The following is a 23165-nucleotide window of genomic DNA, read 5'->3' as shown; positions in this document are numbered from 1 at the left end:
CTACTGACGTCGTTCGACTACGAGAAGGTTCGGCGTTTAGAGAAATTGAAGGATGTTGTGTGCAAGTTTCGTATAAGAAGATTTTAGGTGTCGATTAATTAAGTTGTGGGGGGGTGAGTGTAATTATTGGAATTTTTAGAGCAAACGTAAATAAAAGAGTTCTCTAGTAAAGACGTTGGATTCTAATTTTAATTTCGATTTTAATTTCTACTTTAATTCTAGGTTTTATTGAAATCATGTGTCCTTTCATTTAAGAAAAAACAAAATACTGATGTGTCTATTAAAAAAATCCTCTATATTTGTATAATGTACAATGAAAAGTTGTAGATTTAAAAATATCAGATGATAGATGATATTCTATGTAATAATATAATTAGACTGCAGATTTTATGCATCAAGTGTGAAGTTCATTCATGTACTTATTTATAATGGAAAAATGATTTGGAAACCCGAAGTCTATCATTTAAATTAGAAATATTTCTTCAATGAAGGGTACGAATACTTGACTAAAATTATTTGGTAAAATATATCGATGTACATGTAACCTGAAAGTTACGTGAGTACATCGAGGGTTAAATCGTAACTACTTCTATCGATTATCGTTATATGCAAACGTCCTCCGCAATACAAATAAAAATGTATGCAATGTTTCTATAGAAATATTCCAACTTTAAACAAAATTCAAAGTGAACCAATTTGAGCAACCTTCCCATAAATTAAACCCCTCTTTCACCCAGAAGAGTGGCTTCGGAAGTAGGATGCGTCGACAACCCTTGGAGCAGGCCCTCTCGAGGACACCCTTCCCGTCGCGTCCTCTGGAGATCGATACCGACGATAAGATTTCCGGTCGATTATCCGCACGCGCCGATCGGAAGTTAAATAGAGCTGACGCAGCTCGTCGGGGTAACGTGAGACCTAGAGTAGATGAAGAAGCGCCACGAACCAAGCGGAACCACTTTTTCCGCAGGAAATCTCGAGGATTCCCGAACAATCGGCGCTGATTATTTCGTACCTAACATAAAATAATTGCCAGCTGTTCTGATATCGCACGATTACGCGGGTGTCGATTTTACGACGCGAGGGCAAGAAATAGGAGAAATGGAATCGATTACGTGTGATTCTTGGTTCGATTCTAGCGTTCGATTGGATTATGGGTTGGAATGATGTGGATGTGGAGCACAGTGAGCCTGAATTAATTTGTTGTTTAATGAAAATCATTGAATGGTCAGAATGAGTAAATAATGGACACTCTTAAGGCATTTTTTATTTAGGAATATAATTATAGGGTGTCTGAAATCTGGACACATGGGGAATAAGGAGAATTTTCCGTTGTGTAAAGATTCTTTTGTGGAATTCTATCGTAAACTTTTTAAAGTCGCATGAAAAATAAGAGAATGGAAATTTTAACAACCTTAATATCATTTACGTATACGGTGTCTTCTCCTTTACCTCTTTATATATTCAAAATCATATAATTACAAGAAATACAAAATCATAAAATTATAAAAAATGAATAAATCACAGAACCTGTCTCCAAACTACATTTCATCCTTACTGAAACTCTATTTCTAAAAAAGATAAGCCACTTTCGTAATGAACAACTCTTGTACAGGTACAAAACAGTGGACAAAATTTATTACACAATTATTTCGTATACTTTTACATACAGTTATTACTTATCTCGATTGGAGATTGGAGCTTGGAGCCTTGAATCCATTCTAGATACATAGGTCTATGAAAATGTTAATCTATACGACTGTCTCTATCGAAAGTTTCATTCCTAATGCTCATTTGAGCCCAATCGGAACACTGATCGATCCAGACGCGGATCGATCGCGCGTATCGTGTCCGTTTTATTCGCGGTTCCCTCGTCCAGCGATCTGCGGTTATGAACATCGATATTTTCACTCCGTTGGACAACCAAAATGTCGCGGAACGGTTCGCGAGCTGCGTTTGGTTACTCGAGCCGTCGTTCCGTTGAATTCGTGCTCGCGTTACAGTTTCGACGGGCGAAACACAACGCCGTGTGCACGTGAAATGTAATTAATTCCATGGAACATGGGGTCGGGTCACGATTTTATGTTTATTAATGGCGGAAACGTTCTGGAATTCACGGTGCTCCCGTATACGCGGCTCTGACGTATCCTTTCGACAAGACGCATGTTTCACGCTTTCCTTGTTCGGCTCTGATCGATCGCTCGATCGATACTGTAAACCCGATTGTCTCGGCTGTCGCGTAAACGTAGGATGTTTGCAAAATATCGTTTCAACTGCGACGGAAACTTAACAAGCGTTTCGAATGGTTGCGAAGTAGCAACTAGCGAAAACGTTGTGGGAATTGATGGAGATTGTGATTCGAAAATTGTTGATCATCGAATGTGACTTTAATGGGTCAAGGATGATACTGAAAGCTGAAACGTTTGTAGGATTTTTGTAAGAATTTTCGTTTAGAAATGCTTAGTTTTTACTGAATTGTAATTGTCCTCGTGTTAATGTCTTTTTACAAAGTATAATAAAAAGGAAATTCTATACAAGAATACGAGAAGAAAAAAGGAAAAATATTATCAGCAAGGAATAGACCACAAAAAGATACCCAACATTGTTATACACTAATTATTCCTATCTTCGTTTAAGAAACGAATATTCTTTGTATCAGCACTGATTCGAAATGGATGTATAAGTCAGATGAAATGTTTGAAACAGCTAATAAAATTCTTACAACAAACAATATAAGGGAAATATGACGTTCGTAAATATTCTTACACCCTTTCTTGAAGTTCCAGGTATTCGCGAAGAAACCCACAGGAAATTCAAGAACCTTTGGATCAGGATTCAAAGGGCACTTTGCGGTAAACGCACATTCTTCGATTTGCTTGTACAGCTTTCAGCAGGTGTCGGCCAACCTATCTACAACGTGACGGAATTTGCTGCGTCCATGAACTACAAGTAGATACGACTATTCGGTGAATCGAATAGCAACCGTTCCTGGAAGGATGAAATAATACTAAGAAGTCGTTTCAAATAAAGAAATCTAACAATCCACCTTTTCCAACAGGACGGAGCCTTGAAGGGAAATCGAAGTATTACTGTAATAATAATAAAAAATAACTGAAACTGACGTAAATTAAAAACTAAACAGTAGACATGAAAATATTAACCCCATTAATTCATCGAGTCCCTAATTTCCCCTTAATTTTCCTCGAGGACAATAATTTCAGAATAATTCAAATTCTTCGAAATAGTAGCATAACTAAAATTTCGAACAAAATTTCAATCTAAAATACCTCGATACTCATCATTGCCACATTTCATTGACATACGCAACAGTTCAGTGCTTTTATCCCCCGATATAATCGATCCCTCGTATCTCGCGTCGCTTCTTCTCCTTTTTCACTGGATTCGCTCCGCGCGAATGTATACATAAAGTCGCGGTTCATAGCGCATCTGGCTTGAATTACGGTTCGTACTTTTTACGGGTACGCATCATGGGATGAATCCTAACGTTCGTCTACACGTCGTTGCGACGTCGTAACAACCGTGTACCGAGAAGTTTATGTACTCTTCCCTCTCCACGTTTCTCCCGCTGTGTTATTGCTCCAACATCGTGGACGATTACGAACATGACACAAAGCCTCGACGAATCCACTGTCGTCACTGACTAGTGGAAATCAAAGATGAAGAATAAAAATTCTTATCTAGACGAACCTTTCGAGTTGCCACTAAATGATAAACTACTCTTCGCTCTCTATTTGTTTCCTGTTGAATATAAATTTCAATTTTAATTACGAAATTGAACACTTGATTTTATAAACGTAGCAAAGAAGTATGTTCTACGTTGTGTCTTTACGTCGTTTATTATTCACAGAAAATTTTGCCAGATATCGATAACCGAGGTTTGACTGTCCTACTTCGAAGAAGCAATTGCGCAACCTTGTTATTGATCATGACACTCCTGATAATTCTGTTTATTCCTTTGACGAATCGATAATTGTGTTTAAAACCACATTTGACTCGATAACGATTCCTGAGCATTATAACATGTAGCATCTTTGACTACTTGTTTGGTCGTTGTATTTAAGAAGACATACGTGATCTGTTTAAGGGAATATATTTCTATGTTGTACCACCATATATGAGTGACGTGGTGTTCAATATTTCAGGAATCAATTCCTGAAATATTGGTGAAAAACGTCTGTCGCACGTTACGGATTTACAAGAATTGCGAAACTTTTATATGACGTGTCGTTTTTGCACGACTAGTTAGACCGAAACCAATTAATACCAGAAGCGTTGTCTAGGGAACGAAGTCGATCAATCGAGGCGCCCGCGTCAGAGGCACTGTGGCGAGAAATCTCAGAAATCGTTCGAATTCTTCGGTGCTGGACCAGAGACGGACAGGGTTCTAAGTTACATAAGAATTTCGAAGGTAATAGTAAATAATTGCAAGTTATGCAAGACTATATAAACCAATGTCTAACTATCGCGATGGACTCAAATTTTATTTTAAAATTCCGTTCATTTTTCGTGCTATTCACTCACATGAAGATCATCCTCCAGATTGGGGTAATCGATCCAATTATGTGAGCTTCTCTTACCTGAAACAGAAAAACAGTTTCGTTAGAATCCATTCTTTTTGAAATAAATAATGCACATTATTAAAGTAAAAGGTTTTATAAAAGGAGTTTTAGAATGAAATTCTTGATCAAACATAAAAGGATAGCATATATACTGTATACTAAATTTAAAATGCTTAGAACTTATAGTGTTTGTTATATTAATTCCAAATAACGTTCCTAATGAGAATACTCAATTAGAAAAAAGAACAGAGAAGCAGACAAATATTTCTTTGAGAAAGAAAATAAAAATTTGTACATGAAATCGATTTATTAGGTTGTACCAAAAGTTTCTTTCGCGAGTTGTATTCAATTATATTCTGTGGCAGTGTTTATATAAGTAGACAATCTAATTTCCTATACATTGATGCTGTAACAGTAATGAATCGAAATGAATCGTACACAATTCAGTAATGTAACATAAAACATAAAATATTGTGTATATATTAATTATCAATAAAACGAAAGAAACTTTTGGGACAACCTAATGTAAATCCTTATAAGATCTAAACAGAATTTACTTGTAGAATTTGACTTGTTTACCGTAGAATAACATATTTTACTCATACAAATGTCTCTTCTAACTCCTGCCATTCAATGAGACTTAGCCAAGACTTTGAAGTATTAATAGCATCCTTCCATTATGCACTTTTCGTTAGCATTTCTACTACTGCAAACACGTCTTAATCCCTATCAGAATTATGCGCGATGAAGACGTGAAATAAAACGAGTACAGTCTGCGTTGGCCGAGGCTCGATTGCGCGTCGAATCGAAAACTCGAACGGCTATGTCCCTGGTAAACGCAACCGGATGAATACAGACGCTCGCATAACGATCTTGATTGAACGACAAAGACATCGCGGCCACTGATCGAGTGGCCAGCATGTCTACCCTCGCTTTTATGCTAATTGCGGAGGCCCCGGAAAAGAACAACGCGACACGTTACCACCGCAGATTCGATTGCGTGGACTTGGACTGATTTAAGTATCCTTGAACAATGTCTACGCTCCGCGTCGCTTTCACGGGACACCTGGGAACCCGTTGCTTCGATTATGCGTGCCGCTACCGCGATTTTTATAATTATCGGGACAGACATACTGGCTACACGGTTTCAGTCAGCGTTATTAACGATCACCGATCACGAGCTTGCGCTGATCGCCGATATACGATCCGAAACGATTGCGACACGGTAGGTCGTTTGCTATTCCACATTCTACAGCGACGGACACCGTAATTATCGATACCTGGTCTGCGGAAAAAAATATTTTTTTTTGCAAGTCTGCTTCGTGTGAGAGAATTATTTTTTACGAGATCGTGATAATCAATCCTTAGCATTTTGAGTGTGAATATTTATTTATCGAATGTTTCGACTCTAATTTTGGGCTCCCTTCTGCAGCAAATTTTTAACCGAAATATGAAAATGAGCAAACATAACGTTAAAGGCGAATATTTTGAAGAGATAGCAAAATATTTACTTCCTGTTCACGTGTGAAAAGATTGTAGAGTCATGATAGAATTATTCATGTTATAAAAGATGTAAAATGAGGTTGATTAATTCATCCAGTCCACATAAACGGAAGCTTAATATATTTTACTCGTGTATATTTACATTTGGACGATGCATCAGCATGTCTGCAGAGTCGATCGTATAATTGAAGGAAGTTGTTAGGGTATTAAAAGTTTCTTTCGGAAATCAGAAACGTTAATTACAGAATACAACTCACGATCAGTAATTGAAGAGCAAATTCCGGCTGCCTGCGGCGAACATACATCATGGTGAGCAGTAATTAATCGAGAATAAGTAGAGTATAATAACATAATAATTAATAAAATTATAAAATTTGTCTTATCCTCTATATACCCAGAGCCAAACACGTATGCATCACAAATGTTACATTTAACACATCTCCTTTTGTGCAATCTGTAGAATTTCAATCGTCAATTAAAGTAGTATTAAAGTGATTCATTGGAAAGCATTCCAAAGTCCATGTTAATTCTCCTTGGTCGTTTCAAGTCGAATGCACTTGACTTCCGCGAACGGAAAGTAAATGCACGTTGTTTTACCTCCTCGAAAAGATTATTGCCAGCGACCCTACTCGAATACAATCGAGTAATAAACCGGTCCCATTAGCGTCGATAACAACGGACGAATTCACGCGTCTACTTTGTGCAACGCGCCTGCAGGCCCGTCGCGATTTCCGCTCTTTCGCCGGAAATCGGTCGAAGAAAGCGGGTGAACGGCGCCGAAGCCAGGCGCAAATTTGCTGCAGAACCTGTTCGCGGCTACTCGATGTGGAATACGTCTAAGTCACCGTCGGAATATCGCAAGAGAGGATGTCGTTACGTAAGGTACGCCGACCGGGAGGCTCGTGCCTTGTAAAACTCTTTTTACGAGGCGAAAGAAGGTCCGAGCCTAATGGCTTCTCGTAACGGAACGCGACGAGAATGCCCTGTAAAAACTCACCGTGACTCGTCTTTCGTATTTTTGCTTATTATCTGGCACACCTCTGGCCATCGAGGTTGAAGAGCCCGACCGACGGTCGTTTGCGCGACAGATATTGGAACTTCTCGTTGGTTACATTCTTTGCGGTGCAACGATTCGAACGTGAGCTTTCAGAGATGCTGACGTAATTACGTGTTCGTTAATGTATGGCGAACATATGTACATTTTGTATGTTACTTGATGAGGAGGTACTTCTGCGTGCATTCATTTGATTCTGTTTTTCATTCGGGACTCTTGGAAATAGTGAAGGGATGCGAAGATCAGTTTTAAATTGTTTAGTCGAATTGTTCCACGTGAATTCGTCCACAAAAAAAAATCACAAAAATTCAAATAAAGCTATGAAAATTTATGAATAGAGAGAGAATGGTGTCTTAAAGTAACCATCTGGAATTTATAAATAAACTAAATTGCCTGTACTACTTCTAAGGTTCATTTAAGATTCACTGAACTCATTAGTAAATTAAAGTGCTCGTGTACCTCCACAAAAATCATTGCAGAAAATAAAAATAAAACTACAGTCAGTGTAATAAGTATTCGTACAGGACACATTTATTTTAAATGGGTTATTGTACGAATACTTCTTACACCGACTGTAAGAAAATTGACGAATAGAGAGAGAATGTCTTAAAATAACCAATTAGCATTTATAAATAAATTGGATTGCCTGTACTTCTTCTAAGATTCATTTAACCCTTCCAACTAATTATTACTGCTAACTAAAATTGAAAATTAATTGTTAAGTGCCTACTGGTTTCTAGCAAAAATAGTGGAATATGTATTGCTAATCACATCCTGGAAAATAATCGAAACGTCTTATTGACATTGCCTTCCCATAATTTCACGTATACAAATATTTTTAAATCGTAAAAATGAAAGTGTGTTAAGTAAAACATTTTTAATTCCATCTTCGAAGGATTAAGACACTATTAACCCCAACTAATTATTTTGCATCGCCCTACAGACAGTCAATGTTCCTACCGAAACGATATCATCAAAACTCTCTAAACGACGTTCCGTATCGCGTCTCCCACGAAATTATCACCGACACCGTCTCCATCAAAGACACGACTTTTACGATGAGAGAGTGGCGAGCATCAAGGCCGATAAACCGCCGCGTTTCCGTCTTCCTTGCAATATCCCTCGAATCATCTCAACGCGGCAGCGATGGTTTGTCAAATTCGATGGAACTAATTCTTACACGCCAGTCTTCATCGGAATCGCGTTTACGACGGGAGTGTTCGTTGTTGGAGGATCGTTAATTCAAGGGCGAGATTGCGCTTACCTGTGAACGATTATAACACTCGCGGGATGACGCGGTTGACGTTCTAAGCTGACAATTAAAGTCCACCGGAGGACGGTCCCGTGGAACGTAGCGTGTCTCGTTAACACGTCCGTGTGCTCTTCGGGCAGCCAGTGCTCGAGCTGAAGCAGTTTACGGAAGTTTTCGACCGAGAACGACGATTAGTTCACGAGATAGATGTAAAGGGTTTATATAGGTGTAAAGGGTGTATAATATACTATATTGTACATATAAAAATGTTGCGTCTCATCACTCTCTATAACGTAATAAAACTCTCGTAACGTATTTGATAAAATTCGATCGTTCTAGTGACTCGTCCCTTCGAATTTTCAGCAAAAATTGTCCCATAGTCAAAGGGTTCATATCTACACATGCGATACCACTTGCCGCGTCCGTTCCACTTCCACCAGAACCGAAGTGAAAGTCTTCGAAGCCGTTCTCGGATCATTCACAGTCCTCCGCAGGATACAGATGTTTGAAATCCTTCGGCCGCGATCGCGCCGAGCGAAGCCTGAATGAATCGAACGCCCGGCCAGCTTCGTTTCACGTATCACGCGATTGGTTATACCTAAGCTGCATCTACGTACTCGAAGAGGTTAAAAAAAAAAACATGGAGGATTTCTAAACGTTTCCTCTTGCTGGAAGAAACTTGTTCCAGGCTCGCTTTATCATAGAAATTTCCGTCCACTGTCAGTCGCAACATGTAAATTGGTGTCGTTGATCATTTTGCGAAAATGATCTATGATAAATTATACTGGGTGACTGAGACAGCGCAATCGAAGATCTGGGCAGTATGCAGATGGTTTGTAGAGATCGAGGAGTTCGTGTTTACTTTTTTCTTTGGAATAGAATTTATGCGAAAATCTTTTCTGCAAGAGTGCTTTTCACTGAAGAAATAAACAAAATTAATTCTGAAAGTTATGGTATGAAAGGAAATGGATTTGAATGAAGTTCGTGAATTTTAATGTAAATTACGTAGTTTTCAGTAGTCTAAATAATATTTAATCCTAGTAGAAATTTTCAAGAATATCTGGCAGTCATCGTGTTAAATATGTATCATACGTTTTCTAGATAATCTAAACTAAACGTAGCATTTCCTGCGGTTTCATGCTTCAGAGAAATTCTTCGCTTCTGTAACAAAATAACTTAAGCAATATTCCGTCCAAGAACGTCAAAGTTAAATGTCCGTTCGTTTTTATTTTAAGAAATGATCATCACGCTTAAGTATGCCTCAATAATTTATCCTCCACGTCGCTCTAATCATGAATGTCGCATTTCATTGGAAATTGGATCACTACAACTTTCTACGGATACTTGCACAAATATTGTGTTAGTCTTTGACTCGCAGAAATCCGTCGAAGCAAATAAATAAAGATCTGCAATATTCGTATACTTTGAAAGATCAAGTTCGAGAATTAAATAATCGCAAGTGTCGCGATGCAAAGTTCTTTTTCAACGTCGGCAAATTGTGCGGCGTAAGTTAAGTAGGCGCTTACGTATTGGCCAGTGTTTACAATTTCGTCACCAGTAAGGAATTCCTGAACAAACTTTATGAAATTGTTCGTGAAAAGCCAGCTTTAGTGATGTCAAGTACGGTACACAGTGTTTTAATATAATTCAAAGGAAATTCTTCATTTACATGTATATTGAGAAGATCATGGATGTGAGCATAAATTGTGACCTCAGTACACAAGAGTAACTGAGAATTATTTTTTGAGAAAGTAATGTATTTCAGATCTCAGGTAGTGACTCAAGTATCAATCTCGCAAACAAATATTTAATATACAGTGCAAAACATTTTGGGGGCTGTGAATTGGTAACCATGCGATCCACTAATTTTTAAGCGATGGCTGATATTCGTGGTCGAGGACCCTAGGTACGCCGAGAGTTCGGCAGATATTGTACCAACACCAAATACGTACGAATCCCTTCCCTTCTAAACCGTACGATCGTGGTTAACCGGTCGGTTTACATGTGTACAGGTTATTCGAAGCGTAGGCGAGCAAGAACGAGTGGCAGCACGCAAAAAGAAGGGAAGAACCCTGCGCAGGCTAAAAGATATCAATCGTGGAGTACTGCAACCCCGACAGCCTTGGCGAAACAGACGCGTCGAGTGCAATTAAGCGACCGTCGAATAAAATTTCTTATTCACCGCTAAATGTACTACTTATCGACGCTATTTATTTACGTGGTGACAGATTTTGTGTGTTACTTTTTGGTTAAATTATAATATGGGAAGACAGGAAGCTTCACGGAGGCATTGATTATTGCTCGATTTAATTATTCTTTCAACACTTTTTTCACGTTTTCTAATTGGTTTTCTAATTTGATTTTTCGCGTTTGTCGTAGTCTAAAGTATTTGACAATAACTGGAGCTTCTATGGATATTCTACGTTTTTATGGGGCTTGCGTGACCCTTGTTCCTGTTTCAAGTTTATTGAATGTTCTATTCTCCCCGTGTGATCCAATGCATACATACATATATATAACACGAAGAAAGTATGTTCTATTAGGTTGTCCCGAAAGTTTCTATCGCGAGTTGCACTCAATTATTTTATGTGGTCGTGTTTCTATAAATAGACGATCTAATTTCATAGATATTCATGTTGTAACAGTAATGGAGCAAAATGAATCGTGCACAATTCAGTAATGTAACATAAAACATAAAATATTGTGCATGTATTACTTATTAATAAAGCGAAAAAAACTTTTGGGCCAACCTAATACCTGTTTAACCTATTACCCACCGCAATTCAAATCACAAAGGTAAATTAAATTGACTGTATGATGATATTCATACTAACCAACTGGAACTATTTTTGCCATTATTGTCATTGTTTTTATTTAAATATAACAAAACCTTTAGTTTTGGGACATTGGTGGAATGTATTACAGTATACTAAAAAATCAAAATTAACAACCCCTCATAAATTTTCAACATGTTGATTTTACATCGGTATCACTCTTGGTATATATAATTTACAGTTACAATACTAACTAAACACCACAAAAATTAATAATCAAATTCATACTAAAATTCAACCTTCCTAACAAAATTAACGAACCACACACCGAAGATGACTGTTGCGTCGAGGTTAGATGCACTCAACTTCTATTTTCCGTGCGTTTCATCGCCTCGTTTCTAAGAATTTCAAATTACGTCACGAACAAGTGTTGAGCGCAGAAGTTCGCACGGAGGCTGGAATATTGATGGGGAAAAGCTACGCGGCCAAATCATCAGCCATTCGCGACCGCGCGACTAGAGCCTGTTGTACCGTTCGTCGCGAACAAAAAAACAAAAGGAAACTCGGCGAACACGAAAATTATACGGCTCGAAATGGGGAAAAAATAAATAAATAAATTGGAGGGCGAAAACACGCGTTACTTTCTCGGAATTCCGATGGCATGCTTGCCAAGCGATCGTTTCTTGATCTCGACACGTCTACTCGCCGCGTACGTTTGTAGCGTGTGTTTTCAGGAGCTCGCGGGAATATTAAGTACCCGGGCATTGAGTATTCCTGAAATGGATACTGAACGTCTAAACGTGTGTCGCCTTCGTCGTAGATTTCGAGAAAAAAAACGGAGACGAATGGAGAAGCTCGATAGGGTTTCGCGCGATTGATATTGCCAGGAAGCTCTTCGCGAGGCAGAAGAAAAGACTAGGCGATAAATTTCTAGAGACGAATAGCGAGGTAGTCTCGTAAACAGTGGCTGAAACGCTCCTCATGGGTGTAGAATATTTTATGTCACGTATTTTGGATTTTTTTTTCGGTTGGATGATCATTTATTCTTGCGAGTTTTGAATTGGATGCGTGTGGACAACGTGTGTATTTGTTTGTTTGAGTTTTAACACGTTGCTGACTGGCTATTTCAAGCTGGAACCAAGAAGAATGAAGATATATTCAGAAACTTACACAAACTTTATATATATATATATACAGTCAGTACCATAAATATTTGTACCTTCTGTGTTTATTGAAGGAATTTCTTTAAATTGAATGATAGATTTGATATTTTCAAATAAATTTTTTCATTATATACAAGTGTAAAGTTTATTCGTGTACATATTTATAATGAGACATTTGTTTGAAAACATCGAACCTGTTATTTAATTTGGACAAACTTCTTTAATAGACATAGAGAGATGACTACCCCTACCACTAGCACAGGAATAGCTAACGCAACCAAACAAGCTTAGATACTTGTCCAGTTACTAGGTAAACAATTAAACATACTTGTGAGTCACAATTATAAATTTATAATACACTCAGAATTATAAATTTCCTCAAGGTTCGATCTACAGCGAAGAGTGCACAGTATATTTGAAACTGTCTTTAAATCGCGTTAGACAAACTTCTCATGTTTTACTGTAAAATATCAACTGCGTTTCCTCTTCGAAAACTATTATTCAAGATAGAAATCGAACAACAAGAATGACTAATCTCCTTTGACGGAGACCTATCTAACTGTGCACGATTAAAAAAAGCTCGTCTATGCTGCCGCAAACATGAAGACGTGCTTCGACTTCCGATCGACTGCGGTTGGTTGAGCAAACTGATTGGCTCCAGTGCATTTGTGGAAGTATGGAGATGTTTCTTGTAGCCAGTTTGCTCAGCTATCGCCAGTACATCTTTAGGTTTATATTTCGTAACTAGTGCTTCCGTTATGATTTTAGATATCGCGGCATTAAGCGAAAGATAAGCTAATCGATCAATTAAAACTAGATCACACTAACTCCAAGTTTAAATAGACTGTGATGATTACACTGCGAATGTTTATTAGACCTAGGATGTGCAAGAATGCAAAAATGTATAAAATGTCAACGATAAAGTGCATGTCACACTATTTAGAAGATAAGGCATAATGTCATTTCATTTCATACATAACTACAATTCTTTATCTGAATCTGTAAATATAGAAATCTGCATCAACATCCGCACTCTAATGACGACATACGCAGAAATAATCCATTACGTAGTATATTGTTTGTTGCATTACAAATTCGATGTGTTAAATAAATAAAATTTACATTTCTGTTAAACTGAACATGCGTTCTAACATATCGCACAATAAAAAAAATGTATAAAATGAATTACGGTCGAGTGTACATTATAATAATAAATAAATTATTATGATATCCGAATACTTATACGAGTCACTGCGTTTGCATCCTCTTCGAGTGTTTTCTCAAAAGATACTACGAGAGGAAAAATATATATAAAATACCAAGAAACATGTTACGTTATCAGTAGACGTTTACCCAGAAACTGTTGCAACCGATGAGTGTGTAGCAGAACAGGGAGGTAATTTGTATAATTACGGTAGTTGTTAATAGATCAAAGGAAAACAAACCACAAAAGCGCGGTTATTGTATTTACGGATGCTTAGAGTGCTAGCAGCGTTTCATAAACGCGTTGAAACATGTTTGAATGGATCGACCAGTGAGAAAATCTTGAAGGACACGCTGGACATACTCGAGGATATATCTCGTGAAACATCATCGCGGAAACGAACACTTTTATCTCCCCGGGAAGAATCGCATAAAGCGGGTCGTGTGTAATCCGTGCCGTGCGGCCTTTTATCGTGAATGGAAAACAATCAAGAATGAGAGAATCCCGAGGAAACGTTTCGCGTATGCACGCCTATAAAATAATCCTCCTTTGCAACTTCTGTACCGTTGTTTTATGCGCTTTACCAAGCCACTTTCAGTTCTTTTCACTGTTCCACATGCTTAGGATTTAATGGACGGTTTATGGGCCACTGAGTACTTTCAATCATTTTAAATGTCGCGCAAAGGGAGTCCAAGTTAGCGAGGATTAATATTTTACTTATGATTTTCGTATTGCTGTGTTGGAATCCTAATGTTGAATAAATATTAATATAATCATATGGAGTTACAACGTGATGTATAATTTTTTTTTTATTCATTTGTCGCATCAGCTTGTAAGTCGTTAGCGACCACTGTGAGTGACATGTTCAATATTTATATACATATGTGAGTCATAATATAATTACAATAAATATGGATTGACTTATTGTTAGAATAAAAAATGCTTACATCTAACAATAATTATAAATGCTATTTAATATGAAACATGTATTTTAGAAGGTTGTAGTGTCTTGTTAATTCTTGTGTATATTTCTTTAGATATTTTGTCCTGTGTAAATAAGATATAATTTTTTATATGCATTTCCTGTCATTCAAGCTGACCTTCAAAGTCGTTGGTTCATTCTTTATTTCTCGTGTAATATTATGCATTGGACGTTCTTGTTTGGACTTTATACGCAAAAGTACATTTTTGAAACTTTTCTGCCTCGATCTGATTAAAAATATAGATTCCTCTGCTTACAACTTCTCACTATATTTAACCAATCTAAGAAATAATATATATTATAAAATTCATAGATAATAAAATTATTGTTTCTACTACAAAATATACAATATCACATTTTGTATGGTTCCTCGTCAATGAAATTTTTCTGAATCAAGATAGTAATAGCTCACAGAACGATTTGAACAAAAACGTTCATCGATCTCCATTAATTCTCCGATCGATCGCGTAAACCTGACCCTCGGTGTGAGAAAAAAGTTTGATAGCCCCGGATAGATGCCCGCATGGTTTCCAAGAGACATCCTGGGCCACTTATGGAATTCTGAACGGCAATTAAGATGTTTCCTTAATTAACGGCCAACACCAGCGGCGGTCAGTTACTTGGCATAAGGACGACTATTGAATTAGTACCGCTGCTCGGTTATGCTCCGTAAAGTGCAACGCGAAGAAAATAGAAGGTAACGGGGAGGGACCAACGAGCAAGGAAATAATTAACTGCAATCCGTATGATTGCTCGACTAAATTGTTTAAATATCGTGGATTCCTAAATGTACCAGCCACGAGCCAGGAAGCATCGTGACTCGATATCGATATTACAGTTTTGATAGCGATACGGAGGAAGCAAAAAATTGATTGGAATACGTAACGTCAGGAGAAATTTAATTCGAAGATGTAATTATCGAATGATTCGCTTTTTACCGAGGTTAATTTACTTCGTCGATAAAATTTTATATGTGTACATCATTTTTCTATCACGGCAGAGACCTAGTCTTTCCTGCGAAGTTGGCGACACGGACTTTTCCATGCAAAATGAAGACTTCAATTGCCGGTGTTGCTGAAACGAACGAAGGCAACGTCGAAATTACCTAGAAATCGTTGTGCGAGACCTTATGCAACGGTAAGAGTGAAAATGCATCGACATAAAACGATTTCAGCATTCGATGTGTCTCGGTTCCACCTGCTAACTAAAAGTTCGTTTATTTGCATGTTCAGTGAGCTTGCGGACAAAGTACGTGGTGCTTGAAAGCGTAGTTACATGAAGATCTTCAAGATACTCTGATTATAAGAGAAAATATACGTCAAGATTATATTTTTTGAATTTGTTGAATATTCATCAATGCAAATAATATTCTCGAAGCACTTTTTCGATACATTGAATGCATAAACATTATAAAAATATTCGAAAAAATAAATAATAACAATGCAGACTTTTCTTCTACAACAGTGTAGATGTTAAATTTATTTCGTTTTTAACAATTATGCTATTAAATATTAATTCTTCATAGCTTGCATTCGATTCTGTTTTCTTCGGGCAGTTCGTTGATAAGAATTCCAGTTTCTCGATAATTCCCGCAGTATCGATTATCGAGAGTCCGTAAAGTCGACACATTATATCAATATTTGTATTTCGCCATTAAAATCGTCGTATTTTTATCGTCGTTCGGATACTTTTGTGAGAATCATGTTTTCAAGAAATGCTTCATAAATATTAAGTCAACTGTTTGACATTCTTGAAATTCAAACTAATATCGACATATTCTTCCTAATAATAGCGATATTTTCAAAATCGTAATGCAACTTCGTTCTCCAATGCATTAGTTAGATGGAAAAAGTTAGATGGAAGTCGTTCGAGTACATGAGTCACTGTATGATACATAGTGAACGGCAAATTAATTCGATACCAATTAGTATGCAATTTAACTAGTCGCATAAGACACCGTATCTAACTGTGATTAATTTGCAAATTAATGCAATGGACATGCTAATGTCTTCTCGTAGCCATTGCAGGGAAGTACGTAGGCAAGTTTCGATCATGTTATCATAGTGGAAAAATAACGTACATTGTCTGTGCTTTATATTAATTGGAAACAAAAAAAAAATTATAAAGTAATAGGAACTTCTTGTTACCTGTCGATGGGCTATTATTTTAAACGAAACAAATTTAATAAAATGGTGAAATTAATTGTCTTTCGATGCTTCTAACGATGAGGGTTTGTTGGATCACGGGCGGCATTGAAGACCCTTGATTGAGTATCCTGCGGCCGATTGAGAAATACTCGAGGATATAATGGCTCTACCCACGACCCCCATAAATTACGAAGATTGTCAATTAATAACTTGTAATGGGTGCTGGAATCGCAGAGCGGTCATTTTAAGTAACGATTTCGAAGGAAACAGTCGGCTCTTCTTGGAACTGTTTCACGGCGACTCGCTAATACGACAGTTGAATGAACGATGGATGCGCAACGTGGACATTAATTTTTCCTACTTTGCTGAAACATTATGGCATTATAAACATCATATCACAGATAATTCTGTTCAGTTTCGATTCTGAAATTTAATATATTCATGTCTACTTCTTTGTACTATTATAATACTGCGATTCACAGAAATAGAGATCAGCCTATATTTATTGGTTTCATCGATACACCATATTTTACCATTCTATATACATAATTTGAAAGAACTGTGATTGGTTCACTTTAAAAATAAATGCCTTCGAAATTCTCAATTTAAAGATTTCATCGATACTCTCAATTTAAACAAATTGTTTCCAATCGCTCCAAATTAAAAAAAAAAAACTTATTTCTAATCACTCCAAATTTAAATTGAATACATCTAAAGACTAATAGATTTCCTATAAATCAACGCTCCGTTTCTGTCAACGAGAATGATCACTTTCCAAATTCAATGCAACACGTTAAGTGTCATAAACACATAATCGCCATACTTGATTCATTTAACGTGCACATTTTCTGCTTCGAGTAATCACGAGCCGAAGGTAATAAGTACGAATTTCTCGATCGGCATTGTGATTCGAGGAAAGTGGTGTACCACGGGCACGTCACCCTTGTAATACCGTGTCATTAATTTCGTTGCTACAGTTTGGCCCGTAATATCTACCTGTCCCCGTTAAGTATGCGTAAAGAGTGCGTGGGCCGTGTATCGTCTAAAGCGTCTCGCGCATGACAATCAACGTGTAAAGCGAGCTTAATGGATTCGCGTACCACGTTTAAATCGACTTCCACGTCCACGTGAACTTGGGCTCCCCGATGCTTTCACACGCGAGGAAATTCATCTAATTACTCGCTATAATGTAGTCATTAGTGGCGAAAATAGGTGAAGGAAGAGTAAGATCACTTTTTTTTTTATTAATTTCATAAGAAATTGCTCTGTGGAGCGTGTTTCTCTTAAAATGTGGGCATAGTTATGAAAGTAAGACCGAGGTAATAGGAAAAGGTCACCAGGCGTGAATACTTCGCATGCCTTGAACATGGTTGAATTTAAATGTGAGTGAATTTTCATGATTAAAATATTTATTGGGCAATGGGCAGTGACTTAAAAGTTCATCTGTATGTAAATTATCATGTTTCAGAATGTAAAAGTTTCGTGTCAGAAATTCTTTAATGCATAAAATATGGTCTGTTTGATAATAAAAATGTCATTTTAAGTATTCTTAATAATCAAGTGTCCTTTGCTTGAGAAATTACGATGCTACCGACTACAGTTACATAATGTCACACGAATCATTCTAATATTTCTGAACTGTGGTTGAATATATCCCTTTAAACTTATATTCTCATATACTCGTGTACTCAACACCAACGACTAAAGTTAAGATAGTTGCGTTAACCCCGCGTTATAAACAACATCCCGTGTAAACGCGTTCAGTCAGCAATGTTAACTCCTCCGGTTTCTCACATAGTCTGGTTCTCCGTGTTACGGTAATGCACAGATAAAGTTCCTCTTTGTTGCATTCTTCAGCGCGCCAAGATATAATTCGATCGCTCCCGGAAAGTATCAAATATCAAGATCTCGTTCATCGCCCCCGCGGCCGTACTTTTGCCCCGCGAAGTAATTTAATTACGCCTGAGAAATCGCCAAACGAAAATCATCTTTTACAGCTGGAATGTTTATCTGCGTCCGCCCGAGGGTTCGATAATGGGGGCGGCCGGCGCAATGTGGAATTACGATCCGTCACCGTGTGAACAGGGCCTAAGGTGAGGTAGCGGCAGTCGCTCGGTTCCCAACAAGTGAGAAATTCCGTTACAGGGCCGTATACATCGCGAGCCGTCGCTTCCGTTTCGTGCCAATGTACATATCGAATGTGTAACGACGCCAAAAAATACTGCACGTGCATCCGCTACATTCAGAGATGGCCCGCTTTATTTCGTCGCGGTAATTACCGGCACGCACCCTCCGTTCGGACCTTCTCCGTTACGCCTTCATGACACCTTGGGCTCGATTACGGTGTTTTCTCTGTATGCGTCGCACGTCTGTTCGTTGCATGTCGAAATTGTCGATATCTCCTGCTCATATTTTAAGGAGGTAAAAAAGAGGTGACTGTACCAAGGATCAACACCACGGTTCGGTAAACGAATGTCGAATTAGTCTGGTGGGCCAGTGAAATTTTATTTGAGAGATAATTTATGAATAAGCGCAACGTGTGCGCAATTTATTGGTGATTTTTATTTGATCGAATAGGTGGACAAGTCTTCATGTATATTCAACATAGAGTTTGAAATTCATACTTTAATTTTTATTTGACCAGTGGCGTAATTTATTTTTATTCCAGATTTTTATTTGATTAAATATTTAGTTAAACAAGACCGTCCATCTCTGGTTTATTACTATCTCCAGATAATACAATTAATATTCTCTTCTTATACTCGCTCTTAAGGACTAATAAGAACCCTAATTTCTAAAACTATTAAACATGGGACCACATAATAATTAGGAAATAAATCTCGGTCCTTCTACATAAGCAAATCTCTCGCTCTAAACTAATTCGATCTCTCGCTCCCAGCAAAGTTGATCGTTATCCTCCGCTTTCTTCAGGGTTGCGCAACTACATTTTCTTCGAATGCTAAGGCGATACGATACACATGGACATCGGATACTCGTTGCACAAAAATCGTGTAAACTTCAGTGGTCGCGCGTTTTCTCTTTTGAGGTTAGTACCTCGTGGATAGCACTCTTTTTCTTTCTCAGAAACCTTCGGGACGTGGGAAGCGAAAGGCAGGGGCTTCGAAGCATGTTGCACATGTGCCAAGAAATGGGTGGCGCCCGACCATGTGGCGAGAAGAGCATCGAAGAGATGAAGAGTACGAAACACCTCCAAGGATAATTGGAAATTGTGCACCGACTATCCAGCTTGATCGAATGGGAAAGACTGAACGTTAATAATTAAAATGATATTAATTATCAATATGGTGGTACTCGCAAAATTTAAACTAAAATGATAGGAAAAGGGTAAGATCCTTTTTCACTCCTGTACGTTCTCCATTAATCGATTCGATACAGGTGAATTGAAAAATGACTGAATTTTAATAATTAGAAAGATATTAATTGGCAATAGACAGTGACCTAAAAATTCATCTGTGTGTCAATGACCATATTTCAGAATATAAAGTAAAGCATGTGTGAAGAATAAATGTGACTATTAATAAAAAGCATGGCTTGTTTGACAGTGCAAATATTGTTTTAAAATAAAATTCATTATTCAATAAAATCAATTATTTTCTATTAAAAAAATAATTCCAAAACCCACTTACTTTACAATCTGTAAGCACGAGAGAGTTATGATTCTGCTGGCTACTCGTAAACAATCGCATAATGTCAAAAGTTCAATGTATTATACATTAACACATTTCCGAATGTTCGCTCGCCTAAAGTGGCCGTATCAACGGTTGTTGGAACAAATTGACTATGCTTCGAACTGTCTAGTAATCGTAAGTTACACTGCATTGTTTGCAACATACGTCAATTAACATTTTTACGCGTCGACACTCGGCGAATCGGACACCGAGTTTAGTAATTCCGTCCCTGTTACGTGAAACGTGTCCGGAATTTTTCGTTGGTTACCTTCGTTCGTTCCTTTATCACGGCATTTTCTTTTTCATTCCGTTACACCGTCGGCGTCGGTCAACTTCCCATTGCAGGGACGGCAGCCTGTTGCTGCGCTTCACTTTGGCTCGCTTCCCACACGAAATGTGAGCGCATGGATTCTCATACGTTGACGATGATGCAAGGTGGAGACAGAAATTACACTCCTCGCTTCTCGAAGCTTAACCCCTTTGCATCACACGGAAAAGTGAGAAATTTGTCTTATCGCATAGTTTCTTTTTATTGTATCATTGAATTAAAATTTTAAAGAATTTATATTATTACATAAATGTACATATATATATATATATATATCAGTTATATTCTTTAAATATAAGATCTTATATTTCATTCTTCAAAATAAAAATATATATAATATATTTTATTATTAATTATATATTATATATATTTTTTTAAAGATAAATATATATATTTTATATCATAAGAAAATTATAATGTATCGCTTTAAGTTATAGGAAATGAAGCATCTAGAATAAAGATATTATTTTGTAAACTTACACCTTCAAGCATTTTTTAACAAATTCTAGATGGAACAAATTATTTTTGACTAGTTTGGTGACTTGTCTAATGAATCTATTTAGGAGAAGTATTTCGCGCAACATGAAATTTTTCATAAATAAAATCAATCTTTTCTTCTGTTTTTCTTTTTTATGATAAACAAGCCATAGAAAACACCTTCAAAACATTTCCAAAAGACGTCGATGTTTACACGCTCTGTGATGGTAGTGGCCAGGCGAAATGCGCGCATATGAGCGCTCATGAAGCAAATGGATTAAACTTCCCAAGAAAATATTTGTCGAAAGTACAGCGGCAGAAGTATTTTGTATTGCCTCGTAGTTTAGAAGGCTCTTGGAAGTTCGTATTTCGACCAGAAAAGGACCGTAGACCAAAAGCGGCTTAGAAACGCCAAAGACTAGTTTCCCTCTGTAAAACTGTTCTTCCGCCTCGCTACCAGGTACGCTAATTAGTCCTTCCTTGGAATGGGATAATAATTTTCATGCAGACTTTCCTCTGCTCGCCAGCATTTCCCGTAGACGTGCATAACACTTTGCACGGCCGATTGTCAAGGATTTTCCTGACGCCTTTATCCGGAAACCATTCTTTATTCCGCGACTACCGACTGCATTACACGCAACGCTTCACGAGTACACTCGCATGGAGTTTCGATCGTTTTAATAAAATTCACAAATACTCGAAACTAAGCTACAGAAAATTGATAGAGGTAACGGATGTGCGTGGTTAATCGCAGAAAAAAGATAACGAACCCTTTTCAAAAGGTTCTGGAAAGACACATTGTTTACTAGATATTTGTTGCACTTGGAAAAATTTTCTTTGCTTTATTGTATTTACAATATCTCACCAAATAATCACCCACATGAAACTGGACTTTCATAATATAATAGCATCGCATACGAGAACATGTATACTAAAAAGTCATTATCCCAATTTTGATAGGATTAATATTAACCACGATTCGACTCATCCTCGAAATCATATTCGTAACTGAAGAAATTTATGTTGAAACAAAATTCTAAATATTTTTACAAAAAAATTGGAGTTAACCCTTCTGTACCGAACTGAAATTGAACTGTACTGAAATCAGGAAATCTCGGCTGTGAAGGGTTAATGCTCCAAGAATTGACGTGAATAACTACGAACAAGTGACTCGAATAGAAAAACGTGAGAGCCCCGGCCGCGACGTCATAGGGAAATAAACTGTCTCAGCATTATCTGTTTGCTCAACACGAATAGTACAAGAAGAAAGAACACGCTCGACTCGGAGTACGGAGTAAACTAGTAGAATGTAAAGAAGGGAGCAGTGCTTTACACATGCCGACTTTGTCGTTCCCTACAAAGGCGCGTGACCCGTAACTGATTGATGTTACGCATGGTTACCCGTGGCATTTCGTCTGCGCTGTGCACGTCTATAATCGCGGTGAATTTATCGTTCATCCTTCCCGCGCAGTAACTGTTCTTCCCAAAGAAATGCAAGATTTGCCCACAGCTTTGGACTAAGGAGGTTACCTCGGTCACGATAACTATCTGGAGACTTTCTTTCGAAGGAGGCTCGAATGCATTCTTGGAAACAATTGTAAAGACCCAGTCGTTACGAGCCGACCCTATTAAAGGGAGATCCATAGTCATTTGGCTTTGGAACTTATCCTTGCATGAGTCTCAAATTTACACTAAAGAAATAGTTATGAAATTGTTATTCTGTTGCAATCAGTTCATGACTTGGTAATTATAAAAATAGAATGACGTTAATTTGTTTCGTCTTGATACTTGGAGCCATCGATAAGACATGTCTAGCAGGTCTCGCCTTAAATGTGATGCTGTTAATCAACTCATCAATCTGTTAGAACTGATTAAGTACTAATAAACTATGAACTAATCGAACGCTGACCAAATGATTAATAGTGTTACGTTTAAAGCAGAATCTGCTAGATCGTTCTTATTAACATGATCAATTAACAAATACGAGTGCTTAGTTAACAAACTCCTCCTACCGA

The 23165-nt window shown here is 37.5% G+C and overlaps 1 protein-coding gene across 1 annotated transcript in view; it reads right to left on the bottom strand.

The window, feature by feature from the left end:
- LOC128876484 (epidermal growth factor receptor) overlaps positions 1 to 23165 on the bottom strand; it is a 238435-nt gene that overhangs the window by 178981 nt on the left and 36289 nt on the right. The window lies entirely within an intron of this gene.

Source organism: Hylaeus volcanicus, chromosome 1 (assembly GCF_026283585.1).
Source record: "Hylaeus volcanicus isolate JK05 chromosome 1, UHH_iyHylVolc1.0_haploid, whole genome shotgun sequence".
In the NCBI taxonomy this organism is placed as follows: Eukaryota; Metazoa; Arthropoda; class Insecta; order Hymenoptera; family Colletidae; genus Hylaeus; species Hylaeus volcanicus.
Note: the sequence above shows the minus strand (reverse complement) of the source record. Positions and strands in the feature narration are given on the sequence as shown.